This window comes from Leuciscus leuciscus (assembly GCF_965113295.1).
Source record: "Leuciscus leuciscus genome assembly, chromosome: 13".
In the NCBI taxonomy this organism is placed as follows: domain Eukaryota; kingdom Metazoa; phylum Chordata; class Actinopteri; order Cypriniformes; family Leuciscidae; genus Leuciscus; species Leuciscus leuciscus.
Window position 1 is genome coordinate 3,791,726 of NC_138737.1, and position 8,010 is coordinate 3,799,735.

An 8,010-nucleotide genomic window follows, 5' to 3' on the forward strand; every position below is an offset into this window, starting at 1 on the left:
TCTATTCCTCAAAATGGTCAGTGTTCTCCAGCTGGTGCACAGCACGCGGCTTTTCACCCCTGGACTGTGGAGTGACGGAGGTTCTCTCCTTCCTACAAGAGCTACTGGATGAAGGCAGAGCCCCATCCACGCTCAAAGTCTATGTGGCGGCTATAGCAGCGTTTTCCAAACCAACGCTTGGTCAGTCACTAGGAAGGAACGATCTGGTCATTCGGTTCCTTAGAGGAGCTAAGAGGTTAAATCCTCCCAGACCTCCCTCAGTCCCCATATGGGACCTTTCTACGGTCTTGGAGGCCATGAAGGGTGCCCCATTTGAGCCTATCCAGTCAGTAGATATCAAACACTTGTCTTTCAAAACGGTGTTTCTTCTGGCTCTCGCTTCAGTGAAGCGCATAGGGGACTTACAAGCGCTCTCAGTGAGCGCGACGTGTATGGAGTTTGGGCCAAATGACTCGAAAGTCATACTCAAACCAAGGCACGGGTACGTCCCAAAATCCCTCAATACACCGTTCAGGGCCCAGGTAATTTCCCTGTCTGCCCTGCCGGTCTCTAACGAGGAGAAGGACGCCAGCTTCCTTTGCCCAGTCAGGGCGCTAAGGGCTTATGTGTCCCGCACGTCTGTTTTCAGACAGACGGAGCAGCTCTTTGTTTCACTCTACGGACGTTCTAAGGGACTCGCCGTTTCGAAACAGAGCCTATCCAGATGGATAGTCGATGCTATAGCGCTGGCTTACACCTCTAAGGGCTTGCAGTGCCCATTGGGTGTCAGAGCGCACTCCACGAGAGGCGTGGCCTCGTCGTGGGCTTGGTCTAGTGGGATTGCCTTGCAAGATATCTGTATGGCGGCAGGCTGGGCCTCCCCGTCTACATTTATAAGGTTTTATAACCTAGAGGTTCCCGCTCTGCAAGCTAAGCTGCTTTCAGTCTAGAAATCGGTACTGTCTGCCCCGAGTACGTCCGGCCCAGAATACCAGAATAGCGCGAGCAACGCTCGTTTAGATCGCGCAGCTCTATGGGCAATGTGTAAGACCCACTATATTCATCAGTCCAGGCCGGGGTCGCCCTGACTGAGTAAATACCATCACTATAACTGTTCTTATAGGATGCTGCATTACAGGAATGATGCTATTCTAGCCACTCTTCCTGGGCTCTCTGTGAGTCACTTATGATCATGTACTACATGAGCCCGGGCACCTGCCCTTGGGACTTTGGTGCTGGATCATAGCATGCACGGCGTTTTACACTGTTTCCCCTAGCGTAAGATATTACGCAGTACGAGAGTACCTCTCGTAAGAGAACGTACTCGGTTACTAACGTAACCTCGGTTCTCTCTAGAGAGGAAACGAGTACTGCGTATCTTGCCGTGCCTGCGCACGCTCCGGTTCGCTCCGGCGATGAAAAACCGGTAAGCTAGCCTTTCGATGCTATATTTATAGCCCCAGGCCACGCCCGTTTCGGCGGGACGTGACGTATGGGGCGCGAAGCGCCCCCATTGGTGATGACGTCACGATAGGGCCTTATCGATAGGCTGCTGCAGTTGCCGCAGGGCAGCCAATAGGCGCGCGAGCTGTCTCGCCTATGTCTGCATGCTGCCGCAACGCGTTTTACATTATTTCAAAATTAAGGATAATTTTTTGGCTTCAGTATCTCGCGGAAAAGAGATTTCCCCTAGCGTAAGATATTACGCAGTACTCGTTTCCTCTCTAGAGAGAACCGAGGTTACGTTAGTAACCGAGTACGTTTTCCATTGTAATATTTTGTAAAATGTAATTTATCAAAGCTGAATTTTCAGCATCTTCAGTGTCACATGATCCTTCAGAAATCATTCTAATATGCTAATTTGCTTCCCCTATTCCACTGACCATGTATCGCATTTTTCAAAGCAAAAACGCGTTCTGTGTGAATCAGCCCTTATGATTTTCATCTGGAGGCCGAAAGAGCTGTAAAATGCCCCTGACTTCGATTAAAGGACAAACCCGAGATCACCAGGACTTGAGGATGCGTATGCTCATTAGACTTGGGCTAGTTAGCAAACACATAGCAACACCCTCGCAACCACCCACAACATCATAACATCACGGTTGCGCAGACAAACGCCACTCACTATTTTTTTTTTTTAAATGTAAAAACGAAGTGTTCTGCTGTAATTGATGTCATAGTTTTGAGTGGTGGTGATATTTTTAGTCTGTAATCTAAGTGCATATACGGCCCACATCAGCAGGAATCCCACACCAATTTCAGGAATTTAATTGGTTGTTAGAGCAAATGCAAGTAACCTGAGTACAATTCCTCCAGAGGTTGTTAAAGAAGCAGTTAAGGATTGGTTTTAAAACCTGATTTTCCTCTTCAGCGTTGTGGTGGATGACAGATTGTCTTCACATGAGATGCTGTACGGCATTGTAATGAGGCAGCGTCGATGCGTGCTATCTTGTCTTCGCTGATAAAAGTGATTCAGAGGTACAGGAGGGCAGATTGTTGTTTTTGTAAAGTATTTCATAATTGATGGGCTGCTTTGATTTGATTTAGCCTGATGGATTTATCTGAAGTAATTAGAGAGAGCAACGGTTTAAAAGCAGCAGACGTCGACGGGCTGAGTACTTTGATATTTTACGTAAAAGAAATAAATGAACATAAACAGACGCACACACACATTCCCACAGGGGGCTTAACTGTAACTCTGGGAGATATCCAGGGTTCAGTAATTAAGCCTGAGTTTATTATGAGACAGAGAAAAGAAAGGTTGAAATGAAAAATGAAGGGGCGGTTTGGAAGGCGAGGTGTTAGATGTAAACCTTCTGATATGACACACACATGCTCAAAAATACTTCATTAAAGATTCCCACAGGAGGAATAAAAATAAAATAAAAAGTCACTCTTTAACATCTCAGTTGTTTTTCCTACTTCTGCTAAAGTCTCTAAGATGTTTCTCCCAAGAAAAAGACCTTGTTAATTTCACGTCTATTTTAAGAAGACATATCAACAATGGCTGTGTTTACATGTGACATTAACATATACGATCAGCCAATCAGGACACGGCACGTTTACACCTGTCAATCAGTGGCTCCTGTATCTGGATAACTGACCGGATCTCGATCAAGATTCGATTTAGATTTAGATTTAGATTTTCCTTTATTTGTCCTCGAGAGGAAAGTTACTTTGTAACTTGTCACTTTGTCACTTTGCCTGTTGACAAAGTGACAGTGTCAGAAATTCAGCATGATCATCTCACAGTGTGTTTGCTGCTATGACCTGCTATACGTCCACTGACTAGCCAATAAAAATGCAACATGAAATGACATCTTGAACTTCAACCTAGTTACCTCAAGCTCCATTTGCAAAATGAACATGCCAAGTTAGCCTTATTTCCCTGAAAAGGCCCATGACTGCATTCATATTCTCCTCTTTCGCATCCTCCTCTTTTTTCAGCTCACATAAAAACCACAATTGCCAAAGTGCGATTCATCTTGCTCTATTCGTTGACCACTAGCTCATGCTGAGGATATTTTATTCTTATACTAACTTGCGTCGTAGCCAAAGATTCATCATCATCATAGAGTCTACACACATGTCGTACCCAAGTTTATTAGATCCATATCTTAGTGTGATTTGTAATGATCTTATAGGATTGCTGAAATCTCACAGTTTGTTGCAGGCATTTCACTGAGATCCGATCACAATGCGTCCTCGACTACCTCTATACCCGATAGCATGGATAACGTTTCGATCACAGATGCGTTTACATGCGTCTTTTCAATGTGCATGTGGACAACATCGGGATGCAGGCTGTAAATGTCTCAAATTGTGCTTAGATTTGCCAAGATACCAGTCTGACCTACCAGTCTCAAAATGATCTTGAACATTTCTCGTTAAAGACCAGATGGATTATAGCTTTGTACTTTAACTGTATGCAAACATTTGACTCAGTGTCCACTTTTCTTTTTAGGAGTTTTAAGAGAAACATCTTAGAGAAAGTTCATGCTTAAATGAAACAACATTACGCATCTGTGTTTTTTGATGAGAACACCACAGCTAGAGAAACAGTTATAATGCCTGTTGTTATTTCTATGTAAATGCATCTTTATGTCATCAGAGTGTTGCTATTTATTGGATTTAATGTGTGCATGTGTGTTTGCTTAGTTGGACAAATAATTCCCCAGAACTGAGTTAAATCTGACTTCCTGTTGGGGATGTCCTCAATAAAGTATATATTTTAGAAGGAAAATTAGTAAATAAATAAATAAACAAATGTCTAAATAGTAACAATAATATTTACAATAATATTCACTTATTATGTATTTATTATTAAATAATATATTTTTATTAATATGGTATATAATATATTTCCTTCAAACAGGTGTATTACATACATTTATAAAAATAAAGTAAGAAAAATAAGTAATAAATATATGAATAATAATATTTGTAATAATATAAATGTATTTATTATTGTGTATTTATTTTTCTATTTTAAAGATGAATATATATCATAATATTAATATAATAAATAATATATTTACTTTAAAGCTGCAGTCTGCAGTTTTCCCTCTTTGTCGCCATCTCTGTTTGAAATCTGCAATTGCAGTTATTCGCGGAATTATCAACTTTACGTGGGTTGTGCCTCGGCACGGCACAGCGCGGTTGAATCGAATGTTTTGAGGAGAATGTGTGGCTGTCCGTCACGCGCCTGTGTGGATACTGGCATTCGCAATCACAGATTCTACTTTTTGGAAGTATGACCAACATAAGAATTTTCACCGGAAAATGTAATCTGAACAAGTAACATCCACTTTTGTTCTGACCAACTAAGGGGAAAAAGCATTGCAGTAAATTGTGCCGATTTAATCTAACGATTGCTTATCATATCACGTGCAAATTATACTTTGTTCTCAAATTGTTAATGTTAACAACATCAGCATTGATTGACTACATGTAATGCCCTTCCGATATTATCCTTGTTTTCGCATGGGCCCGGTTGCAATCTCGCGTTTTACAACGGGTGAATCTCCAGTTGGTGATTGTCGTTTGAACCTTTCTGGATCCGCCATCAAATTGATAAGTTTAATTATATCAAGTGCTGTGAGAAAAGGCTATAAATCTCCTCCTCCAACATCCTCACACTCATAGTCTACTAGCCGAGACTCTTCTTTATGTGGACAGATGTGACGTAATGACGCAAAGACATGCTCGAATTTCCCGTGGAAATCCACCAGAGAGTTTTGCAAGCAGAGAGTGTTGAACACTGGCCTTGTTATGTACTTGCTAAAAAATTTATTTCTGATAATTTTTAACCCAAAAAAGCTACGGACTGCAGCTTTAAATAAATGCATTACACATACATTGCTCAGCCAAAATTGATGCACATCTTGATGGAAATAAATGTTGTGATGTTATTTCCATCACAAGGTGCATTATTTTTTGGTCAAGATGTTGTATTGTCAATGCAAGAGTCCAGCGCTCTGTAAAGTCTCCTCCAGCACATCCCAAAGACTCTCAATGAATTTAAGATCTGGACTCAGAGGAACTAAGATCTGGATTCATGTGTGTAAATAATTCTTCATTCTCCTCCCAACCATTCCTTCACAATCTAAGCCTGATTAATCTTGACATTGTCATCATGGAATATGGCCAAGTGTGTCTTCATTCATGATGTTTAAGAAATAAAAAGCTGCACACACACATTAACTAGGGTTAGAAGAACTGTTGCCAAACATATAACATGCTAGAAACATAATCACTTCAATAATGATCCAGTCATACTCTTAAACATTTGCCTATTTAAATCTAAAAGTTTTTTTTTTTTTTTTTTAGGACAGTGTATGTTTCAATGCAAAACGTATTTTAGGGTTAAAAAGTAGAAACCTTTTGTCATCATTTTGATAGCTGCAATCTGTGTGTGTGTGTGTGTGTGTGTGTGTGTGTGTGTGTGTGTGTGTGTGTGTGTGTGTGTTGTATAAGTTGACACAGCTGTGATTCTGAACTCAAACCGCTGCCCTGCATGTCACACACAGTATTTCTCAGAGCACAGTTGCACTGGCTCATGTTCCTGCTGCTCTCAATTACTGGGTTCACTGCATCATTTTAAAGTTTCTATGTGTATTTTTCATGTTAAAATACTTTCTTCCATCCCAGTTTAACAAACAGAGACTGGTAGTTTGACCTTGTGAAGAGTGAAAGCCCGTGACTGTGATGCTTTCAAAACATCGATCTGTTTGTTTGAGTGGGCCGACATGGCGACTTCTGCCACAACTAGAGGTAAAGTTTGGGGCGGGACTGTCTGTTTGCTTGCCCATTGGTGGCTTGGGACAGGGTAGAAGTGAAAACATTTTGGCGATGATCATTACAATGTAGGCATTGGATGGTATTATGCAACATCTCATACAGTGTTCACCCATGCACATTTACACAGAACCACAGCTAAAACTAATTTAATACCAGTTTAAATGCAGTTCGAAAAGTCCACAACCCTTCCGAACAATTCAGAGTCCAAAGTTTCTGTCTTTATCTGCCAGAGTGGTTTATTGATCATTTGAGGAACACAGCTGTATTTTGAGGATGTACACAGTGATATCGGTCAAAGGTGTGTGTTTGTGTGTTGTTCTGCTGGTGAAAGCTATAATTGGCTCTCTGAGGTACAAAGAACGTTTCTGGACATTACACGCTGTAATTTACTCAACTACTCTCTCTCAGACCGTAACACTTAATCTGATCTGTTGCCTTCTGAGCCAATGCCATTAACTAGTGATTAAACAAAATCACTTCGTTAGAAACAATTAGGGGAGCCCGGGGCTAGTTGTCACATAGAGAAGTCATCACAAGGGCAATATTTCGTGAAAATGTTTTGTTTTCTCCATAGCAGTGGTTTTGTATGATGGTTTCAACATCTACTATACTATACACAGTAATATATATATATATATAGCCCTATAGGTTAACTTTAAAATTTGTATTGGTTGAAAGTTAGGTTTTGCTTTTATTTTAATGCATTTATTTAAAATAACACTTAGATATTTTTTGTAGGTTATCTTTAATATTTTTGCTGTTTCATAAAATGTTATGGACTTCATAATGGTTTTGCATAAACAACTTAATGGGTGATTAGCCATTAAATAGCCTTTAATACAATTTAAATTAATATCCTTATTTTATTTTGGGTGAAAGATTCCGTTAAATATAAATATATTGTGTCTCGTTTTTAATTTAAGTAGTATTTTGTAAGCGGCCCCAACATCCATCACAATTTCATATTTCAAACAAGTCTAGTCCCAGACTAAAATGCATGTTTTTTTTTTCTAAGACGTTTATAATGTCCCAATTGAACTAATTCCTAATCCTGTCTTAATCTATGCCCTGTCTGTGAAACCAGGCCATGGTGTGGCAATACCAATTTACTAGTATGACAGCTAACTCCAGCCTCCACTATTATCATGTATTCTGGTTTGCATTTGATGTGAGATAGCAGTTTTGCTGCAAAACAATGTTAAATGTATGTTTACCCAGAAAATTGACTGTTGAAAAGGGCTCATTTGTGAGTGTAACTCTGAGTCAGAATGTTTTGTCTGCATGTGAAGGTCCACCACCGGAAACATCTCCACCACAGAGGAGAATTCATTAATTTGCTCAGCAGCATTTGACTTTGCATGCTTTTCCATTCATTAACTTTTAACAGTCAAATGACCCTGAAATTGATTTTCATTTCTCTCCGAACCCTTTGAAGTTTCTGCCTCTGCCGGTTCTTGCGTGAAGACACTTCAACCTCAGATAATTGCTCATCTGACAAGCATCTCAGGAGTGGATATTCTTGCACATGCTCACTTCAACATGTTGCCTTTCTGCCTGCATTCTCCACCAAGTAAATGAACATGAAAATGTCAGTGAGGATTTCGCTGATTTTTTCACTTTTGCAAGATGCATGTATTCTGTAGGGCTTCGTAAAGTAAGCAATTCTGAAGCGGAGACGCACCCGAAAGACCAGCCCTCAATCTGCGGAGGTCACAGTTGGGACACAGTTTC